The sequence below is a fragment of the Solanum tuberosum genome, unplaced genomic scaffold (assembly GCF_000226075.1).
Source record: "Solanum tuberosum cultivar DM 1-3 516 R44 unplaced genomic scaffold, SolTub_3.0 scf00597, whole genome shotgun sequence".
NCBI classification, from domain to species: Eukaryota; Viridiplantae; Streptophyta; class Magnoliopsida; order Solanales; family Solanaceae; genus Solanum; species Solanum tuberosum.
This window is the reverse complement of record NW_006239518.1, coordinates 168,363-193,982: the sequence shown is the minus strand read 5'-3', so window position 1 is coordinate 193,982 and position 25,620 is coordinate 168,363.

Sequence of the window (25,620 nt, the reverse complement as noted above, 5' to 3'; positions counted from 1 at the left end):
AAAGCACAAGTTTATTGAGAAAAAGAGAAGATACCCATATACGCCTAAAAGTCACTTTCAAGTCTGACTGAATGACCGCCAAAATATATAATGTGTACCTATCTATATTTATTAGTTTAGAAGTAGTTGGATTAATATGTTATTGGTATATATAAAAAGCTGGGGAAAAAAAGAATGAGTCAATATACTTTTTTTTTCATTCACCCTTAAAATTCTTAAAATTCCCCAACAAACTCAGACAACGACAAAAATTTCAGTTTTTGGAAATTGTAGGACTCATTTGAATTTTTAGCCTTTATGTCCTCAGGTTATCTTTTATTTGCAACGAAAAGTTGGATTTGACATATAAAATAGTAATTATTTTATTATACTACCTATTAATTAATGTTTAATATTATATTTTGAAAATTAAAAAATAATTTTAAATTAAGAATAAAACATGAAAAGAAGTCAGAGTGCTAATAAGTGAGTAAATATTAGAAAGTTCGTAAACTTTAGATCTTGGAAAAGTTGGAGTGAGAGAAAAAGGAAAAGGAGTAAATTAGAGAAGAGAGTGAAGTAGGTAAAGAGAGGGGGAAAAAGACAGCTAAAAACGCAGATAAAGAATAAATAAAGTGGAGTTCGAGGTTTACTTTTAGGGATGGTTTGGTACTAAGAATAAAAATAACTAGTTTTGGGATAAAAAATAATTTAGAAATAAAATTTTGGTGTCTTGTTTGGTTGTCAGCTTGGAATACCTTATCCAATCATTTATACCACAGTGATGGAATAACATATCCCATGGGATAACTTGTCCCAACATTGCTAATCTTATGATAATTAATTTTGAGATAACTTGTTCCCAACCAAACGATTCTTCATAATTTTGGATTCGTGATTTTTTATTGTGATTGTTTTTTATTTTGTGAATTGATCTTCACCAAACGTAGTACTTAGTCCTTATTGTATGATTTGATTTTATGATTCTATAAGACCTAATTTCAATTAATGTTATGAAGTTGTTCATATATGTATATATTGATCTCAAAGTGCTAAACGTTTGACATTGTTTGAACCTTTTATATTGCTAAATTTAAAATACAATTGATATAACATGTGATTATTTTTTGCATGTTTAAAAGTCCAACTCTTACTTTGTTTTTTATTAAAACACGAAACTCAATATTCTACACTATATAATTAATTAATATTTGAATGAGTTCTATTGAATTATGTTACTTTTTCTCTTTTGTATGATTAATAATATGTGCTCTTTTTTATATATATAAAATAAAATAAAATAAAATCGGTAACTTTCTTTGGATATATTTTGAGTGATGAATCTATATCAAATTAATAAGTTTATGTTAATCTATGTAATTAACTTTGATTGTTGAACATTGGCTTCAGTTAATTGCAAATGATTAACGTTTAGCAAACAAATAGTAATGTATAGGTTAATATAAAAAGTGAGCTTTGAAAACTTCTATAAGATGGTTAAAATGGTTAATAAATTCAATTACTATTTGATGAAGATGTACTACAAAACTCTTTTTTTATTGCATGGTTAGTTGCTATAAACTTTTGTTCTTAGGGTGGAAGTAGGTGGATTATACAGTTAAAAAAAGTATTATAAAAGTTAATATCATTTTCTATTTTAATTTAATTTATTTTTATCAACTCTTTTGGTCATGATAAAAACAATGATGTTTTACAAGATATATTTTCTTCTGGTAGCATGGCTAATTGTCAAGTACAAATTTCTATTCTTAGGGTGGAATAGAGTATTATAAACGTTAATGTCAGCTTCCACTTCAACACCCTTGATCATGACTAGGAAAAACACCTATGTTATACAAGATATACTTTGATAACATGCCTAATTGTTATAAATTTACGTTCTTGGAGAGGAATAGGGTATTGTAAATATAACGCTAATCATTAAATGTGAAAATATAATAATTACATTAAGAGAAATAAGTATTTCTAAAAATGAGTTGATGGTGTAATTTTCTTATCCATTGTCCGTGGATAGTAGTTAATCTCATTTTTAAAGTAAACTTTTATGTTCTTAAAGTGGAATAGAATATTCTCAATGTTAATGTCGGCTTCCACTTTTTATTATTTTTATTAACAACTTGATCATGACAAAAATAAAATTAAAAATAAAAATGCACTTAATGTTTTACAAGACATTTATTTTAATAAGATGATTAATTGTTACAAATTTCTATTTTCTTGCAATAAAATAGAGTATTATAAACATTAATATCCACTTTAATTTTTCATTTATTAACACCCTTGATGATAACCAATAAAAAAAAGTACACCATTGAATGTTCTACAAAACACTAGATACATGAGTCCGTGCCAGCACGGACCCAATATATCTTACTTATTTTATCGTATGACACCAATGAAATTTAGAGAGTTTCTCAAATTTTTAATGTATATTTTTTAAAAAAAAATTGACTGTTTGGTTTGTTATATTAAAAGTAAGATGCATTACAATTTTTTTAGAATAAGCTGTTTGTTTTCAAAAGGCATAGTATGTCATTTAACTTGACCTCATTTCATATTTATGCCCTTCAACTTTGGATGCATACAAATAGGCAGTTAAACTTATATAAAATTAAACAAGTAGACACATGAGTCTTATATGGCATAATACACGTAAGAGGACGCAAATTGGCATGTAGGATACCACATCAGACATGTGTGTTTATTTGTTCAACTTAATACACTTAATACAGGTTTAAGTGTGTATTTGTGTAACCCAAAGTTGGAGGACATAAATGTGAAATAATTAGGTAAAGTTAAATGGCACGCTTATGTATTTTGCCTTTATAAAAATATCATCCAACGTATTAAAAGGATTTAAGGGGGCATTTTCATTCCTTTTTCTATTTCTATATGAAATAGGTCAAAATATTTTAGGATTGGATAGTCTATGAAATTATTTTATTCTTTTTTACTATATCAGATAGTAATTCTATCATTTTACTACAAAAATAATGAGATTAAATAATCTCGAGATTAGTTACTACCTCAAATTAAAAATATACATATTTATGAAAAATTCAAAAATAAAGTTTTATTATTTGTGTTGGTCCTCACTCTCTTAGAGAGAGTGAAATACACTCACTGTGTCATGTAAGCATCTAGGGAGTAAATTATTTTAGTTTTAAACTGTTCAGTGAGTGATAGAACATCCGTAAAATTGGAGTGTATAGTTGAAATTTCGAGTATCGATTGAGGGGTGCTTTAGACCATTTTCTCTTGAAAAATTGAAGAAAAAAAGAAGAGATGTACAAAGGTACGTAGATGATGAGGTTATAAATATTCACGTCACCCCTTTTATGTCACCTACTATGACTTTATCTTCTTTGAAAATTATTAATTAAGCAAGATCCACGATACATTATTTCAACAAATTTAACCAGGCATTGCAAGTGGTGGCGACTGTGGGAAAATTCATAAAGATTCTCCCAATTTATGCGACATAAATGACATTTCGAGATTCAACCGAATTCTTCATATATGTTTTAAATTTTTTTAAGTAATTAATTATTGTTATTTATAATACTTTTTATGTATTTTTTGAAATATGAACTCACTAATATTTTTAAAACTTGTGATCTAAAAATAAGTGAGTGATATTTGTGCCGCTATAAAATATTATATTAAGAAAAAATTAAATATTTTAAAGTTAAATTGTTATTAAAGATGGAAATATATCATTTTTTTAATTAATTAAAAAGAACAGTGATAAATTGGGATAAAATAAAGTAATAAAAATCAGCATACTATATTTCATTAATCATAAACTCATTTAATTAATTTGATAAAAAAATTTACCAACGTTACTAAATTTCACTTGTTTCTTAAGGTATTATTTTTTATTTATCCAAAATTTTGATTAGTTCCAACTTTTCAAAACTACTGGTTCTCTATTTAAATTAACAAAGTTACTATTGAAATGCATAATTACTACTTTGGGCCGTTTGGCCATAGATTTTCCAAGTAAAACTTGGGAAAAAAATTGGCAAATATTGTTTGTCTATACACTTTCTCATTATTTGGCAAATAATCCAAATTCTCATATACAATTTTTTTTCTAGTATTTGGGCCAAATCTCATTATTTGGAAAGTTTTAAAAATTTAAATTTAACACCAAACTTTTATCTTTTACAAAAACACTCTCTTTATTAACACCAACTAACTCAATTAATAAACTTTTCTATTATAAAAAGCATATATGTATGAATTTTCTTTAGATTGATCTTGCTTGAATTGATCTGAATGAATTTGTACTAGTCTCTTTTAACAATGCGAATATTTACTGTAATGATGCTTGTTGATTTGTTGCGGAAGTCATGAATCTTGCTATGTGACATTTCTATTTTGCTATGTAATACAAATTTATGGTTAGTTTTAATAGTTTTAAAAACTTATGGATATAAATCGTATTTCTTAAAAAAATGAAATATGTTTTTCAAATATTATGGTCAAACACATGGTGAAATTTAACTCAAATCTTCACCCAAATAATATTTGCCAAAAATATTTGGAAATCTATGGTCAAACGCTAGCTTAATAGAAGAGTCTACAAGCAAGCATGTCTTCGTCAACATGCCTGCTTGTATGATAAAGGGTATTTTCGAAACTTTCTGCTTTTTCCTTCTTCAACTCTTTGTAATCTCTTGCTTTAAGGGTGTACCTTTATCTTTATTAGACCAAAAAAACCAATCAACATTTACCTAATGACTCATATGTCCAATCAAAATGTTACTCTTTTGTTGAACTGTGTGGGCCCAACTCATGGGCTCACAATACACTGTCGGGAGTATGTCGGCTCCTCATTCCGTTTTTCCTATAATAGTAAATATTTCTATTTAGTCTTTCCATTATATTACATTTATTTCTCTTATTCTTTTTTGTTGGTTATAGGTTTAAAAATTATATAAATAATATTATAAATCACAATAATTAACAATATAAATATTTAAAACTTATATAAAAAATTTGATTGACTCTTGACATTTTATTGGTACCACATAAAATGGATTAGATGATAAACATATATTATTTGAAATTGACGTAAATATTTAAAAGTTATATAAAAAAATTCGACTGACTCTTGACATTCTATTGGTACTACATAAAATGGGTTAGATGATAAACATATATTATTTGAAAATGACGTGAAAAGTACAATAAATCACAATAATTAACAAATTTAGAAAAAATTAAAATTCATATAAGAAAATCACTTGACTCCAAAAAAATCTATCAATGCCACATAAATTGGGACATGGAAGTAACATATACTATTTGAAAATTAAAAAGGTGCTATAAATTACAATAATTAACAATTTAATATATTTAAAGGACATAAAAATGGTTAATTTTTGAAATCCTATATATGCCACATAAATTGAAACAAACAAAGTATTATAACTTACAATAATTAACAACTTATAATATTTTAAAAAATCATAGGAGTATAAATTTATTAATAACTTCTCAAGTTCTATGATATCACATAAATTGAGACAAAAAATATTAACAATTGGGCGAGGAATTGACACACATACAACTATTATATATAATTGGCAATATAGCCCAATATTAGTTAGCAATTAATAGCCTAAAACAAAATTAGCACGTATTAGCCTAAAAGAAATAAAACCAACTTTTTATAGTTTTTTTATTTTTATCATGTGCAACCAACCCACATTAATTAAGGAGATGTGGGATTATTTTTTCTTCCTTGTTTTTAACTCCTATAATTAAGGAGGTTAGCTTTTCAATTTATTTTAATTCTTAAACTCAACTTTATTTAACCGTTTATTTTAAAAAAAATAGTAACGCAATTTACAAAAACATAAAGATATATTTTATTGTAATTTTATGATTTATTTTTTTTACCAATCAACAATAATTAGTTTATTAGAAAATTGATTGCCTACTTTTAAGAAGTGATATATATTAATTAACCCATTAAAAAAAAGTTACACCAACTTTTAAGGAATGATTTTTTAAAATTTCTTTAAATAACTTATTAAAAGATTGTGACTACTTTTAAGGTAAGAAAATGTATTATTAATGCTCTAACGTGTATTAATTATCACATAATCGACAATAATTAATCAAATATTATTAAATGGCATTTTATTAGAAACTATAATAATACATATGCATAAATTATACAATAATTAAAGTTGCAATTACATAATGTATACATAAAAAAATAAATGTAAACACAAAAAAATATTCATAAAAATAGACGTGTAAATTTTATTGATGTATACAGTAATTGTAGCACGTGTACATAAACTTTACATTGTATACATAAGAATATTACCATCAATTATACGTATTACTATAATGAATACAAGAATGAGATTAATATGATACATATATAAATTTTATTCATTAACTGTACATGTGATTTTGTTTATGTATACGGTAACTGCACTATGTATACATTAGTTCGTATTCATAGTGTATTTAGTGATTTGTATTCACATAACAAACTTGTATACTTTAATTTAAATTGAGATTGAAATTCATTGGGTTGTATTCATCAAAATCAACATTCTGATTTTTTACGAAGATCTTTCTTTCCCATGAAATTGAGAACAAAAAATTTAAAAAACTATTACCTGAATTTTCGCCAGAAAAAGTTTTAAAAACTTTAGTTCCACAAATCACGTAATTTTCAAAATTAATGGGGCAAGAAATGCTACATAATTATATATTAAAAGAAATTATTGGAAGCATCAATCGATAAATATACAGTTACATCTGATTTGCATAGACAGAGTAAGTTAAGGAGAATAAGAGAAAATTTAGAAGAGAAGCAAATATACATATGAAAAGGATTTTAGAAAGAAAACAAAAGAAGGTTGAATAACCTAAATTTTCGCAAAAACAAAATTGAAAAAACTTCAATTCTACAAATCATGAAATTCAACAATTAATTTGACAAGAACAAGATTATATATAAAAATGATTTTTAGAAGTATCCATGAAAAAAAATATTGTTATATTTGATTTTCATAAACATATTAAATTAAGGAGAAGAATTGAAATTAGGGAGAGAATTACGTATGAAAAGAATCCTGGAAAGAGAAAAAGAAGTCAAAAAAGAGAAGAACTCTATTTTAAAAGTGTTGACAAAATAAAATAAAATAAAAGATAAAATAGAGATAATAAAACAATAATTTTTTAGAACGTGTGTTTGAGAAAATCAAGGAGAACAAAAAAACATTAAAAAAAAAAACTATTCAATGCCAAACAAATAAAACAAAGTCTTTTTCTTGCTAAAAAATTAAAAGTGAGCTGTTTATTGCTAATTTAGTCTATAGGGTGTTATGTTGTGCCATTTTGTCCACGGGGTCCTGTGTAGGCCTTCGTCAACATACCTGCTTGTATGACAAGGGTATTTTCGGAACTTTTTATTATTTCCTTTTTAAAGTCTTTGTAATCTCTTGCTTTAAAGGTGTACTTTTTCTTTATAGACCAAAAAACCAATCAACATTTACCTAATGACTCATATGTCCAATCAAAAGTTATTCTTTTGTTGATGAACTGTGTGGGCCCAACTCATGGTATGTCGGCTCTTCATTCCATTTTTCATTTAATAATAGTAATAGTAATAATTTTTCATTACTATTTAGTATTTTCACTATATTAAATTTATTTCTCTTATTCTTTTTTGTTAGTTATAGATTTAAAAATTATATAAATAATACTATAATCACAATAATTAATGATATAAATATTTAAAAGTTATATAAAAAATTTTTTTTGACTCTTGACATTCTATTGATACTACATAAAACGGGTTAGATGATAAACATATATTATTTGAAATTGACGTAAATATTTTAAAGCTATATTAAAAAATCCGACTGACTCTTGACATTCTATTGGTACTACATAAAATGAGTTAGATGAAAAACATATATTATTTGAAATTGACGTAAAAAGTACAATAAATCACAATTATTAACAATCTTGAAAAAATTAAAACACATATAAGAAAATCACTTGACTGCAAAAAATCTATCAATGTCACATAATTTGGGACATGAGAAGTAACATATATTATTTGAAAATTAAAAAGGTGCTATAAATTATAATAATTAACAATTTAATATATTTAAAAGACATAAAAAATAGCTAATTTTTTGAAATCCTATTTATGCCACATAAATTGAAACAAACAAAGTACTATAAATTACCATAATTAACAACTTATAATATTTTTAAAAATCACATAAATTTTTTGATAGCTTCTCAAGTTTCATGATATTATATAAATTGAGACAAAAAATATTAACATATATTGGGCCCCGGCACGGGGTCCTATATCTAGTATTTTGTAAAAGAGTTGTGTATTTAAAGCCCTTGTCTTACAAAGCCAACCTAGAACTACACTTTCATGCGTTAAAACGGTAATCACGCGCGTAGCTTAGATGCAATGATTTTAGGTGGGTTCTACAGAGTCAGGAAAAGTAACACTCTTTTTAAAAGGGCACATTAATAAATACAGTAATATGGTCTGGCTTTTTGGTCTCACGGGGGGAAAGTATCACCATCACAGTCTGTAGTACAACCCAAATAAAGTGGTTAATTTGGAAAATGTCAAAATTGTCCTTTGGTCGGCAAGCAGCAATGTTGACGAGGAGCTGCTTGCTGTAGCCTCTTTAATATATTAATAATATAGTTAATTTAGTCAAATAAAATTTAGCTATCATTGATTTTGTCTACATCAACTCTTACATCAAATTACTAAATTAGTAACCATGAGGTTGAGTCTCTAGTCTATTATATTCTCTTTACTTGTACACATAAATCACACCCCTTTTACACAAAATTTCAAGAATCAAAGTCCCTTAATAAGAAAAGTTCTTAACTTGTTTGATTAAGCTTTCAAAATAAAGTTGTTATGTTAAAAAATGGAGGGTGGTGAAAATATTTTGAGGGTGAGTAGTGCACGTTTGAGTGGCTCAAATGTATGGAGAAATAGTGCTATGGATGTTTCCAAGGTCTTCTTCAAGAGAAGATTACGATGATGAAGAGGCGTATATGTGTAGGTTTGTATATGTGTAAGTATATATACCCAAACATACATAATGAAGCTCAAAATTGCTAGCACATACCGCAAAAGCAAAGAATCATACAGTAGATCTTTTTAAAAAAATTGAGAAACCAAATAAGTGCTTAAACTCCAACACATATAGGCCTGCACAAAGTTGAACACTGCTATATATTTTCATTTTCTCAACACAGAAATAGTAACTTGTATTAAATTCTACAGGCAAAGACTGAAAGCGGAAAATACACAATAGAGTAATAGTAATGAATTGTCTACTTTGCTACTTCGGTGAGATTTTGCTACGAACTTGACATGAAAACGCCCTATTGGGCTTTTAATAAGTAGATCTTCCATTATCCTGTCGCATTTGACTGCCCTGCCACATTAAAACCCTCCAACAAGAAGCAAAAGTTGAATTTATTGTTAGATTTGATAAAAGGGTTGTTCAATAGAAGAGCTAAAGTCATCTGCGACAGGCAAATGGAAGATCTGAACATCGAAAGCGTCGGAGCGATCGGAGAAAACTGAGATGTTCAGATCTAGGGTTAATAGAGAGGATTCGTAAATAATACTCTAATAAAAAAAAAGTCTATCAACGGATTGGAAGTAGCATTTGAGAATTATTGAACACACTTCTAAATTTGGTGTCGGTCTTTTTTCATATAGTTCAAAATAAATAATTATTTAAAGTTCTAAAGTTTTGTCGAAACTTTTTTTCATTGCCTCTTATTTATATTTTCTAGGTGGTAAGTAATTTCAAGAAAGTTAATTGCTCATATTTATAATTTTATTTTAAATTATTTATATTTACAATAATAGTTTAAGAATATCTAAAACGGTAAAACTGAAAAATGGTGTTTATTTTATATTCTAAACTCTTTTTCATAATAGGTGTACATTGCCTCAAGAATTCACTTATTTTGAAATAGAGAGTATTAATTGAATTTTTTTAGAATTTTTAATTGTTCAAAATAATTAAATTATTCAAAGTTTAAGATGGATGTTCAATTTTTTTTCATATTTGTCATTTTCTCTAGGGCAACTTTCACATATAGCCATTCAAAAATAGTTTAATTATGCTCTATAGTTATGGTTTGCTAATTACAATTCGTAGCTACATGTTATAGGGAGGAGAGTGGCGAAATTGGGAGAGAGAGGAGAGACGAATTGTATATGTATATCTCTCAAATAATTGTATATATGTAACTAGTATACATATGTATTTGTATATCTAGCGAGCAAGATTGGGAGAGGGAGGAGAGAGGCGAGCGAGAAAGGGTAGAGAGTGGAGAGAGGCAAACTGTATATATATATATATGTATATTTGTATATCTGACGAGCGAGATTGGGAGAGGGAGGAGAGAGGCGAGCGAGAAAGGGTAGAGAGTGGAGAGAGGCAAACTGTATATATATATATATGTATATTTGTATATCTGACGAGCGAGATTGGGAGAGGGAGGAGAGAGGCGAGCGAGATTGGGAAAGAGAGAAGAGAGGCAAGCGAGAAAGGTCAGAGAGTGGAGAGAGGCTAATTGTAATTGTATATATGTCATGTAATTGTATATGTGTGTATAATTTGTGTTTGTATATGTATAAAAGAGGACATGTAACATAATTAAAGTTAAAAATTAAGTTGTGATGAGCCGTAATTAATTCAAACTATAGCTATATTAGCTAATTAACTAGTATGTGTTTGCCTTTTCACGTAATTTTCCCTTTTCTTTATCAAAGTTTTATATTTTCTATGAGATAAAATACACTACTTACAAAGTTTTATTTATGATTTCATAAAAGATTATCATAATAGTGAAAATTATGGCTTAAATTATGTCCTTGATTGATTTTTTTAGTATATGTGTTTACCTCGTAAATTTAGTTAATATGAAATAAAGGCATTAATATTAAGGAAAAATTACTGAAATACACGTCTTATGTTTCTCTTATTTCCAATATCCCCTTCTATTTATAAAAACCTCTAAAATCTCTTATTTCTTTAATGTATCCGAACCAATATTTAATGTATCTGAACTCATATTATGTATCCGGTTTATTTTATAATGTATCTGAGCTAGTTTTTAATATATCCGAACTACATATTATGTTTCCGAGCTACATATTATGTATCCTGTTTATGTTATAATGTATCTGAGATACTCTTTAATGTATCCGAGCTACATATTATGTATCTGGTTTGTGTTACTTTTTAAGGGATTAATGTAATTACAAACTAAAGAGGGATAGATTGTAATTTCATATTAAAACTATGTGATTCCTAAAATTTTCCCTATAATTAATTCTATCTTCAAACTATTGACAATCTTAAAAACATATTTTTTACTTGACTAACTAAACTTAAATACCCCTAATCTTGCAATAGGAGTTAGGGATGTACCGCAAAATTGGCTTATTGGTATTGGATTATCGGATTAACGGTTGGTGAACATATTAAAATTTTATAGTTAACGTTTTATCGTTGCGGAATCAGATTACTCAATTTTCTTATTGGGGAAACCGTTAACCCGATAATTCTCTATTTGTTAAGAAAATACTTGTGTGCATGCACCCTCAAAACTTAGATTTTTATATATGTCTCACTTTGATTTACAATTACTAAATTACCAGCTTAAGTAGGGTTTGAATTTTTTTGTTTGTTTGATGGGAGATCAATATATTGGTGAGTGAAAGCGAAAGAAGAGAGCATGAAATGGTGGAGTTGATACACCGCCCGCTAACCATCCTATATTTTTTAATCTGATATCAAATCAATTATCAATAGCTCAGGGCGAAGCTATAGCCATCTAGGGTGTTCAATCGAAAATTTATGTTGTATATATATATATTAAATTTTGAGTTTGAATGATATACATGAACGAATTTAAGAAGGCTTATGGAATGTCATGTGACACTATTTCCTCGAAATTTTTTACTAAATATGTTATATACAATTAGAAAGAAAAAACATAAAAGATATATTTCAAAAGATGACACTCCTTAAACAAAGGCTGCTTGCACCGCAACTGGTCAAGCATTGAGAATCTAAACATTTAGGATCACGTGTTCAAACTGTAAAACCTCATTTTAATAAATTTTTTGTGTTTTTTTCCCTTCTTTCTCACATTAGTAGTACTTATTATTTTCACATAGTTTTAATATAAAATTACAATCTATCCCTATTTAGTTTGTAATTATATTAATCTCTAAAAAAGTAAAACAAATTGGATATATAATATGTAGTTCGAATACATGAAAAATTAGCTCGGATACATTATAAAATAAATTGGATACATAATATGTAACTCGGATACATTAAAAACTAGTTTGGATACATTATAAAATAATCTAGATACATAATATGTAGCTCGGATATATTTAAAAAATTAAGGGATTTTAGAGGTTTTTAGAAATAGAAGGGAATATTGAAAATAAGAGAAACATAAGTTCTTATTTGTATTTAATGATGATATTCAAAAAAGAAAACCCAATAAAAAGAGTTGTTTTTTATGTTTTTTTTCCCTTCTTTCTCACATTAGTAGTACTTATTATTTTTTAATGATGATATTACTACTTATTAGAAGAGTCTGCAGGCAGGCATGTCTTCGTCAACATGCCTGCTTGTATGATGAAGGGTAGTTTTGGTATTTTTTATGTTTTGTTGTTCACCAAAAGAGTATTTTGCTTCTTGAAACTTGTACCTTTCTGTTGTTAGACGAAAAAACCCAGCCAATATTAACATATCGACCCGTATGTCCCTAGGTTGTGGGCCACTTGCTTTATAAGGTCGGCTAAGAGGCGTCATGTCATAGTACTCCCTCCGTCCACTATTATTTGTCAGGATAAGGTCTGGCACAACCCTTAAGAAAAATTTAATATAAGGTGCAATTTGACTAATATAACCCTACTATCAATCATTATGAAAATTGGTCTTCATTAATAGTCTATTGAACTAAAGAATACCTAGTCTTAAATTTATTTTTACCGTGCAATTTTACATTTAATACTGTTGTTTGTTAGGAGTATTAAATGCATAAAGACTAAAGCAATCAAAAGTGAACTAAAGAATACCAAAAGTCTACCCAGATATTATAAAGAATACCAACAGTCTACCCAAATAACTGTCCAATTTATAGAGTAACTTAAGCTAACTAAGGGCATTTTTTAAAAGTTTTCTTATTACTTTAAAATGGTTTGTACTTTTTGAAAAATGTAAAAATAACTTTCTCACATTAAAGTAGTATAGTAACTTTAAAATGATCAGTACTTTTTTAAAGTAGTTATGTAATTATTAAGGGCAAAATTCGAAAAAAGAGACTAATTAATCCTTGATTGTTTAAATTGACAATTAATTTTGGACATCTATTTTTAGTATACCTGACAAATAATAGTGGACGGAGGGAGTAAAAATTAGCATAACTTTTTAGAAACATTTATCCTATTCATGTAAATTATTAAGGGAAAATTTTCAAAACAACAATATTTTAGTTTTTAGTGGATTCCTTAGCAATAGTTTCATTATTTATTTAAAATGACAATATTTTAGTTTGTTAAGGGATGAGTTATTTATTTATTTTATTTTGATTAATTTGAAAGAATACAAATAATTAATAACAGAATAGAGAAAATTATAGAACAAAAAATTTTAAAAAGGAAAAAAAGATTTTAAATATAAATCAGTTACGTTTTGAAAGAGCATATGTTGCCATTTTTTCTTTCGAGCGCTTTTTTGCCTTGTTTTTAAGAATTCCAAATTTTTTTTTTGCAAAAAATAGTTTTGTCTTCCGATTCATTCAATTGATAATTTTCAAAGCTTCTTCGAGTTGAATTTGGCATATTCTTGAAATGGAGGTTTTCAAAATTCTACGACTATAATTTCGTCAGTTCCATTGAATTCAAGAAATTTTGACATCAGGTTATTTTTGTTTTTTGTCGATTATTTTATTTGTTTGGATGATATATTCGTATATCTCGACTATAATAGTGGTTTGATTTTTTGTTCCTAATGAAATCGGTGAAATCTTTGTATGGTTTGATATTTTTAGCTTTTTTTGGATGTTTTGTATCCAAACTATGATGTAGAATGATTGAAAGTGCTTGATTTTTTCTAGTTTCGTAGCTGTTTTCTTTTTATTTGAATGCATGCAATATTTTTGTATCCCATTATGTTAATGTAGACAGTAACAATATGAGATTTTCGTATCCCATTTTTTTGGATGTTTTGTACCCAAATTATGATGTAGAACGAATGAAATTGTTTGTTTTTTTTTTAGTTTGGAAGTTTTTTTTTTTAAATGCATGTAGTATTTTGTATCCCATTAAGTTAATGTAAATAGTAACAAAATAGGAATAGAGTCATAAAAATTATGTGATATACTGAACAGAGTACAACTAAGGATTAAAAAGCATAAAGTAATTAAGAATTGTATACCAATATTTGTTGCCTTTTAGTAAGTTCCGGATACAATTAAATATTGAATTCAATTTGTTGTAGTTGAGCTAAAAGGTGAAATCTTTGTATGTAAATACAGATCAGTATGTATTGAGTGCGTGTTCTATATTTTTTCTTTTTGAAGCTAGCTACCTGGAAGGCCATCCAAGAAGTATCGTGACAAGGCGTACAACGAGCTATATGGGAAGAAGAACAAGAATTCTTGCAGTACTTGTGTGTTTAAGGGGCACAGTAGGCGTTCGTGTAGGAATGGACCTCGTATTGTTTAGTTAATGATGCTTGAATTTTATATCTTATTAGAGTGGAATTTTTTCCCAATTTCTATTGCCCTCTGTTTTATATATTTACTTGTTTGGAATTCTTTGAATATGTGTTCAACCGAAATGTATTCATATTCATGTTATGAATTTATTTTATTTTTGTGTATTTAACGTATAATTATTTTAAACTGTAATTGAAAAATTATTGCCCTCTGTTTTATATATTTACTTGTTTGGAATTCTTTGAATATGTGTTCAACCGAAATGTATTCATATTCATGTTATGAATTTATTTTATTTCTGTGTATTTAACGTGTAATTACTTTAAAGTGTAATTGAAAAATTATATGAGTCACAAATTTAAATTATATAAAAAATGGAATACAATCGATATACCTAAAAATATGTATAACTTAAAATACAAAAAAATTGTTGGTATAGAATTATAATGAATACAACTCTTTTGGCATTCTAGTTTAAGAAAACAAAAATACAAATACAAATTAGTAGTAAAATAAAATGATATTGAAAATACATTTTTGGTGAAAACATAAAACATAGAATAAGTTGTATTCAAACTAAATTGTATTTATATTTCAATATTCATTCTTGTTATTATTATTATTTCACTTTAAAATTGTAGTTACTATTTCTCTGGATTAGTTTATATTCCAAAAATCAGGATGCATTTCAATATCAGTTTGTATTCCAAAAATCAGGATGTATTTTAGTATTATTTTGTATTCCAAACGCCAAATGAATACCAAATAAGTTTGTATTTCCCTTCTTATAATTATTCATCACAATTTTATATATTATGTTTTCATCAAACTTATATTGCTTTAACAAAATAAAATACAAAAATATGTATGCCTAATATAGTTATGATTAAAACTGGAGAGAGTATACACATGAATACAAAAAATGTCTTACAAAAAATAAAATACAAAAACTGTCTTACTAATACATTTGTCATTAAAATACAAAAAAGGTCTTATTAATACAATAATGAGGGAAATTCCCCAAAATTTGAGGGAAATTCCCCAAAACTTGGGTAATACACAAATCAAATGAGGGAACTTTCCCCAAAATTTTGAATATTATTTGGTATACCTCTAGGAATTCTGACTGATTCAATCATGTAGACAATCAGATGATTTCCCCAAAATCTAAAACCCTAAAAGCAAATTTCGATATTATCAAATATAAATGTATTAAAAATCAAACAAAATAAACATATAAATGAATTTTTAGATTCTACTAAATTTGAAAAATTAAAACAAAATCACAAAATACTGAAAACTTTTGTTTAAAAGACTAAAAATCTGAAATACATAAATATTTGATGAATATCTAAACAAAATCACATAAGAATCGAAAAAATTGACTAAAAATCCGTAATATATACAATCCGAAATATACACCATAATCAGTGATTTTAAAAAGCAAATAAAAAGTAAATCTCAATAAATAATGGAAATTACCTTTGCCAATCGAGAAATTTCTTGAATTAATATAGAGATTTCGTTTAACAATCGAGAAGTTTCTTGAATTAAAATAGAGATTTTGCTGAACAATTTGTGAGAACCTTGAAGAAAGAGAAGCTGGAAAACGTGAAAGGTGGGGGACAGAAAACGTGAAAGACGGGGAAATAAGGGTAATGGGTAGTGGTGTAATTGTTTTCTTCTTTTTAAACGGTTATTGGTTTAGAATTTGATCCAATATAGGACTGTTGTGATAAATAAAAGGAAATTTAAATAATAAAATCTGAATACAAAATTATTTTCTAAAATATTGCCATTCTGACATTTTAAATAAATATTTTAAAGTGTTGTTGTTTTGACTAATTATTGTTAGTTATTATGACTTGATTTCTAATTTTTCCCAATTATTAATACTTCTTCTATTATGGAAAATATGAAAGGACATAATTTAAATCATAATTTTCATTATTGTCATTTATAAAATCATAAATATAACTTTATAATTAGTGTAATTTATCTTTAAAAAATTTGAAACTTCTATAAATGAAAGCGCAAATACGAATTTTTTTTCAAATATTCATCTTGAACTTTAAACAATTCAATTATTTTGAATAATGAAAAAAGCCTAAAAAATCACTTATTTTTAAATAGAGGTGTTTCGTTTTAATTTAGTTGTCTTACTTTCCTATATAATTTTGTTATATATTTTAAAATTATATAAGAAATATTATTTAAAAATTTACGTAAAAAACATAAATCACAATAATTAATAACTTAAAATATTTAAAAACCATATAAATATTTGAATGACTCTGCCTTTCATTGTGCCACATGAATTGAGATCGAGAAAGTAACATTTATTATTTGAAAATAGTGTAACAAATATTACAGGTTATAATATAATTAACAATTTAAAATATTCTAAAAATTACTTAACTCTGCAAATTTCATCAATATTACATAAATTAAAAAATTAAGAGTAACATATATTGGGCCGTGCTGGGACGAGCACAATATCTTATACATTTGTACATTATACATTATACACAATAGTATAAGATTCTCCAAGCACACATGTGTGCTTCTTGGTATAAATAACCATTGTGTTGAAGGCCATTTTTGCCATTACAGATGGAGCATTTGAACTCTTCCCATTTAGTTAAACGTGTCACATTCTTAAAGGCCTCAACAGTCGCAACATTACCACAACTTTTCTTTAATCCATTCTATCCCATTATATATACGTGTATACATTCTAAATCTCTATTTTTAATAAAATATAAAATAATTTTCTGTGCCACGTGTTGTGTTGACTCTCTCGGTATAAATTTTATTTTATCTGATTTTGATTTGATATAAAATTTAAGATAATAATATTACATATATATAATTTCTTAATCAACTTGTTGTCTTAAATTGTTGAATGTACCAAATTTCTTGTAATTTTGTGGTTCTAAACATATCATGTGAAAAAGTAGAAACAAAAAATAAATTAACAAGAAATATAAGACAAATAAATTAATGAGTAAAGTAATAAATAGATAGAAAAACATTAAATAAGAAACAATTATAATCAAGTTATGTGACTAATTATAAATTTTGTGAGAGTACAACATCATAATATACATCATAATAATTAACAATTCTAAATATTTCAATAATTATTTTTAAAAATTACGATAAAAAGCATTCTTTTAAGTCTACAAATGTCATCTTTGCCATATAATTGGAGGAGAGAGATCAAAGGAACTTTCAATAATTTTATATATACAATATTAGTTAAAAGTATTATAAATCACAATAATTAATAACTAAAAATATTTTAAAGGTTACTATTAAAAAAACATTTGCTTGATTCTCAAAATTTTACTTCTCACATAAATTAATTGAAATAGAAAAAGTAACATTAATTGGGCCGTGCCCCTATTTCTAGTAAAAAAAAGAGTTGTAATTAAATATTTTGAGTTGTAAATATTTTAAAGATATAGTTTCTCATTTTAAAAGGTGTAATCACATTTTAATACATTTTTTTAATGTTTTTTCCCTTCTTTCTCACATCAGTAGTAATTATATTTAATGATGTTATTCAAAATAGAGAACTCATTAAAAAAGAGTTATATATATTATTTCTCATTTTAAAAGGTGACATCACTGACGAGAAATCCTACGTACGTCATTGATGATATACACCTTTAGCATAGTTGTAAAAGATGATCATTTGAGTTAATATATATATATATATATATACATATGAATTATTTATTTGAAATATGTTATTAAATAGGTAATAGTTGTATATATAATTTTATCCAATATACAATGTAATTTTGATTGTTTGAATCTTTTTTCTTTAACTGTGTGATTTGTGTTTAGAATAAATCTAGATTCATTAGTCAATTAGTATTTCACTTTATACACATTAATTTATATATTTTTTATATTATAAAATTAATGCGCAGAGAAAATATCTTGATTGTTTGTGTATGGTAGAAATAAATGTTGGGATCGTTCAACATGGCAGAATTGCTAGGCTAACAAAATAGAATTCAACTCATTTTATAGAATTTTTTTTATTCTTGATCACCTTGATATAAAATTCTGGCTCTGCCATTGCGATAGCTATTGATTGATTAGCGAATTAGTATATTTAAAATCTGATATTCTATAAGCCAAATCCTTAAGCATAATTATCCATCTGATCCGTCCAATATGCAGCCCCAACATGAGTGGAATGCACCCCTGAATTCTTGTCCAGCTTAGAGGTGTTCTTAACACCTCTATCAATTTTTTATTTATTAAAACTCTCATGCTCCTACAAGAGTTTGAGACCACTTGTTATTAGGGTTGTGTATTGGTCGGTTTGGTTCGATTTTGAAGTTTATTGGTTTAACTTATTAGTTATCGATTTATAAACATGCTAAACTGTTATAAAACCCTTAAGATATAGATTTATCGGTTATTGATCGTTATCGGTTTAACCGTTAAGATTTGACACAAAAATATATTTGAAAATCACTTATAAACAAGGTGACAAACCAAATGAAGCATGCACATGAGTTCACAGATTGCATCTTACTCAAAAGCACACTCAAGAGTTTGAGACAACTAGAAATAAAAGTAGAAAACCAAACTATAAATCAAGGACCTTATACAAAATGATAGAAATATAATTATTTAATTTACTATCGGGTTATCGGTTAACCCATTACAAAACCTCAAACCGTTAAGAATAGATAACCCGATATAAAAAAAATTAAAAACATTATCAAAACCTCTAAACCAATAACCAATTATTGATAAATCAATAAGTTTTTTCGGTTCGAATTATCGATTTCGGTTCCTTTTTGAACGACTCTACTTGCTATGTCATATGACAAATCCAGGGGCGGCGCAACATAATTAGAGGCCTAAAGCGAAATTTTAATTATAGGCCTAAAATATAAATAAATTTATCCGTATTTATTTATTTTCTAAATTTCAAGATGTAAATTATTTCCTAGTATCTTTTTTATAAATGTTTTTTTTCAAATATTTTTTTTAATTATTATTTTTAGGTAAGATTTCATCAATTCAACATTGGAAAACAATCTTTTATTGAGACAATTATTATATGAATTGTTAACATAATTCTATAAGCGATAAGTATATAAAATTTAAATAAAGATAAGAGTTAGAATCATAGAAATAATTCATGATAACTTGGTATATCCTACTTTAATATGAAAAATTACGAAGAAATAAAATAAAATCTATAATTCACTTTTCGACTATTGATTCATGTTTTTGACAAAGTATTGCTCAAACTATCAAAAATTTGAAAAAAGAAAGTGCAAAAGAAGTTAAAAAGGATAAATAATGTGAGTGTTAGCGAAAAAAATGTGAGTGAAAAACAATATTTTCTTGATTTCTTCTCTTTTAATGTGGTTAAGAAGAAATTTGAGCCTCCCAAAAATTGGGGCCTAAGGCATTGGCTTTAAATATATTTAAATTCAATCGATCAAATAGAAAGGTATTTTAAATGCTATTAATAGTTGTCTTACAAGGAAAACGCGTTGTTTTCTACGTACCTTTCCTTATTCTCTTTTCTTTTGAGAGTCCACAATTTTTATTTTCAAACGTCCACCATATGGTTGGCTTGTGGGGTTTATACATGGACCCCAATCAGTATATTAACGAAGCAAAGAAGTACATAGATTTGTGGCTTTTGAGAATCCACAATAATCTTCTTATTTTTTTCAAGAGGTCCTTTCATAAATTATATTAGTAAAAATAAGGGATAAATGTCTGAAAAATATCTTAACGTTGGACGGATTTGCTGTTGCGGTATTAAACTTTCATGAGGACCTATTACCTCCCTAAACTATTTAATACCGTATTTTAAACATATATATTTGCCCATGTGGACATAAAAAATAATACAAAATTATAAATAGTACCGTGTCCACGTGGGCACATATATACCTTTAAAATACACTATTAAATAGTTCAGGGGGTAAAAAATACGGTATTAAATAGTCTAGGGAGGTAATAGGTCCTTATGGAAGTTTAGTATCGCAACAACAAATTTGACCAAAGTTGGGATATTTTTCAGAGCCTTATCCCTAAAAATAATGTAATTTGTGTATTATTAATATTTTATTTAATACTTTTAAATTTATGTATAAACTTTATTGTGTATGGCTAATATATAGAAATTTATGATAGTAATAATGCAAATGATTTTAATGCATGTATTAGCATAATCAAAGACACAATTGTCTCTCACAATCTTTTTTACATCATTTTCATCATAATTGTGGAGGGAATACTTGTAAATATATATATATATATATATTTTTAGAAATTATGTAATGCATGTTATTTTTGATACACTAAGTCAAACACTACTTAAGAAAGAATCTCAACGTAACTAATACAAATATTTTTAGTATCAGCATTACTAATACACCATATTCAACACCTTTATTATACTCCCTACCAAACGACCACTAAATAGTATGAGAAACTTCTATATTTATTCTAGTTTATCTATAACTATCAAAATGGATTGATTCTGCCTATTTGAGTTAGTTCATACAGATTTAGAATTTACCAGACTAGATTAGACTGATTCATCATTTTGACGGGCCACGAGAAGAAGAGGCAGAAAATAAAGTTAGAAAAAAAATAAGACATGAAAATTAGTAACCATACAAGAAGACATGAAAATTAGTCACTACAAAAAGACGTGAAAATTAGTAACTACAAGAAGACATAAAAATTAGACACTAAAAGAAGACATGAAAATTAGACACTAGAAGAAGACATGAAAATTAGGTACTACAAGAAAACATGAAAATTAGTCACTACAAAAAGACATGAAAATTAGTCACTAAAAGAAGACATGAAAATTAGACATAAAAGCAGACATAAAAATTAGTCACTATAAGACTTCTTATTTTTATTTTATTTTCAAACTCCACGATGGTGGCTTATGGGGTTTAGACAGTGACCCCAATCAATAAATTAAAGAAGCAAATAAGTACACGGAGAATATAGACTGTAACTTTTTAGGCTTTGAGAATTCACAGTTTATCTATAACTGTCAAAATGGATTGATTTAGCCTATTTTAGTTAGTCCATACAGATTTTAGAATTTAACACATTTGACTGGCCCGTTTGAATTAGCTTAAAAAAAAAAGTAGTTTTTAAGTCAGAAATAAAAAATCAAATTGAAATTACTTTTAAGTCAAAAACTAAAAAAACGAGACCTATTTTTGGTTTTTGATTTATTTTTAGTCATTTTTGACTTATTTTAAGTTATTTTTTAAATTTGCCAAACACTTCCAGAAATAAATAAAAAAACTGGCTTCAAAGTAGGTTTGACTAATTTTTAAGTCAATCCAAACACCTTCGAACTCATTATTTTGACGGGCCATTAAAAAAAAGTGGTAGAAAATAAAGTTAGAAAAAAGAAAAGAAAAAAGAAAGGAAGACGTGAAAATTAGTCTCTACATGAAGCCATGAAAAATAGTCACTACAAAAAGATATGAAGATTAGTCACTAAAAGAAGACATGAAAATTGGTCCGTACAAGACTTTTTATTTTATTTTCAAACGTCGTGGCTAGTGGGGTTTAGACATTGACCCCAATCGGTAATTAACGAAGAAAATAAGTACACGAAGGAGGACATAAACCATAACTTTTTAGGTTTTAAGAATCCACAATATTCTTTTTTTTTTGTTTAAAAAATTACGAGGTCCTTTGATATTTTGTATTAATAAAAATAATGTATGTATTAGATTTGTGTATCATTAATATTTTATTTAATATAATTTTGAATTTATATGTAAACTCTACTGTGTATTACTAATGTATAGAAATATATGATATTAGTGATGTAAAGAGTTTTAATGCACACGCATAATCAAAGACACTCAATTGCCTCTCAACACTTTTTTCACATTATTTTCATCATTATGTGGAGGATATATTTGTAATTTTTTATTTTTTTTAGAAATTATGTAATGCATGTTATTTATGATACACTAAGTCAAACATTACATAAGAAAAAATCATAACGTAACTAATCCAAGTATAACTAATATAAGCATTACAAATACACCACACTCAACAATATTATTATACTTCATACCAAACAACCACTAAATAGTTTGGGAGACTTCTATACTTGTTTCAGTTTATCTATGACTGTTAAAATGGGTTGATTCAGTCTATTTAAGTTAGTTCATGCAGAATTTTAAATTTAACCGATTAGATTCGACTAACTCATCATTTTGATGGGCCATAAAACAATTAGTCCAATCTATCACTACAAAGGTTGCGGCCTCATCAGGCAACTCACTATTTAAATTTAAAAAAAAAACATATTTTTAAATTTTAATTTAAAATGCTACATATATGGATCAACGAATTTATTGAGACTTTAATTTAAAAGTTTCGTTCTTAAGCAAGCTCCAAAATTCATAACATTTCCCCATTAAATTATATGTTTAACCTCATCGGTCAAACATGCCTAATCCATATCGAGCGCTCTAAATTTCATTCAGATAAAATTTTACTTTATCAACATCTCTATTTTAAACCTTTATGATCGGTTAACTGAATATATGTGGCAACTTCAGGACTAAAGTTAGGACAAAATGTGTAAGTTACATCTGAATTAAGAGGGTGAGGAAAATTAGTTTTGATCCAAAAAATAAAGTAATAAGAATGAAATAAGAGGCACAAAATAAAGTTAGAAAAAAGGGGGAAATAGGGCTAAAAGAGCATTCTTTTGTCGACTGTCGACCCCTCAAGAAGTTATGTCAAAGTTTTGACAAAATCTCTCTGTCTTTTCCTAGTAATCTGTCACATGTTATCCATCATCCATGCACTCACATCAGTTTTCCTCTACTAAATTCATTTTATAATTATTTTGAATGAATGGGGAATTATGATGTTCTTTGATCTACAAAATAAGGCTTAGGAGCTCTCTCTTTTATGACAGAGATCTCTCCATACCAAGAAAACGAATCACAATGGATCGAAGCCCTCCCTTTCCACCCAATTAGTGAGATTCCAAAGCTTCTTAACATAATCCATATGTTTTTTAATTATATAAGTATGTATTTGAATATATAATGGACGATTATGAAGTTTTAATTTATAAAGGAAATTCAATAGTACTGACTAATGAGCGACACTCCTGGTCCTGGCCACAAGTTATAACAAAGAGAAATCAGTGACGGACAAAATTTCATAGCTAAGTAACAAAAATCTCATGTTAATTTCATGTTTTCTTACGTAAATTTTCATCTAGCTAGGGCTGATCTGGTGAAATCTTAAGAGCATTGGAATTGCAATTAGGTAATAAATATAATTAATTAATTTACCTTAGTATGTAGTATAATAAAATGTAAGGGACAAAAGTTTAACAATGAGATCTAGTGCAAAATTAGGAGATCTAGAAATGAGATATCAATCTTTGATCCATACATTATTTTAATTAAGTTGGAATAAAGATAACATTACAACATAAACATAATCCCACAAAAATACATAAGATAATTAAAATGGTAACACAATACATCATCTATTATAACATTTGAGTTTCTACTGCCTGGATCTTGATGATCATCATGATCAGAACCTGGGGACAAGCAAATCAAGAATTGGAGATAATTAGTGCATTGTTGTATACCCCAAACATCAAATAACTGTATATTATAATAACAATATTATGAAGAAGAAGGAATTAAAATATTAAATAGTTCAGTATATACCAGCTTTAAATCATCTCCTTTTTGTTTCCTCTGAGATAGGGAAAAAAGGCGCAGCCCCTGAGAAATAAATTAATGTACGTGGCATAACGAAATCAATTAAAACAACATTTTATGCTATATACAAGCACATTAATTTAATTAAGTGAGAAAATTAAAAACACCAAAAGTAGTATAGTAACATTTGAAGTTGTAACAAAATTACTTGAATCTGCAGAAGTTGAATGTTGGTTTGATTCCTTCAACAACAAAAATCCCTTCTTCATTTTTGTTACAGATGATTTTAGCATATTTAGCCAAGTCCGTTAGAAGAAAGTAATATCTAGTGTAAACACCATCAACATAAATCATTAACATAGTAGATGATACAAATTCATCTTCATCATTAAGAATCGTAGCGTCTGCATGGATGTAATTCTTGGAATTCACTTCCTTCCATCCACCATTAGCTTCAATTCTAATTATGCTTTGAAATTTGTCGGGTCGAGCCGGAGGAACCCAAACTCTAATTTCAATATCATCGTTGCACCTATTTTCTATAACTGTAAGCTTAGCCCCCATTACTATTTAATTTATTTGATCACTGTTCTTGTGCTAGTGTATGAATATTATGATGTGAAAAACCCTCAATCTTATAGTATATACGAGGCCAAGTATTGGGAGTAATATTACGTGTGAAATATGACATCACAATAAAGCATAAGTTTATTGAGAAAGGGAGAATGGATAACCATATAAGTATATTATGATGTGAAGGGAGATGTTATGATTTATAATAATAAAAATATCACATCACAATCAAAGAAAAAGGTTATTGAGAAAAAAGAAGAAGGGCATACCCATATATGTATAACAGTTTTGAATTTTTTTATGGGGAGTGAGGCAGAGGCGAACTCACAATTCTAACCTAGGTCTCGTGAGTGAATTCTATAGCTTGTACCAGTAATATAATGACATTATTTTCTTCTTTATGGATGCATTGTTAATTATATTCTAATTTATATTAAATTTTCAATATATATATATATATATATATATAAGATTTTTTTCAAAGTTAACGGATGCACGTACACTAATCTAAGGA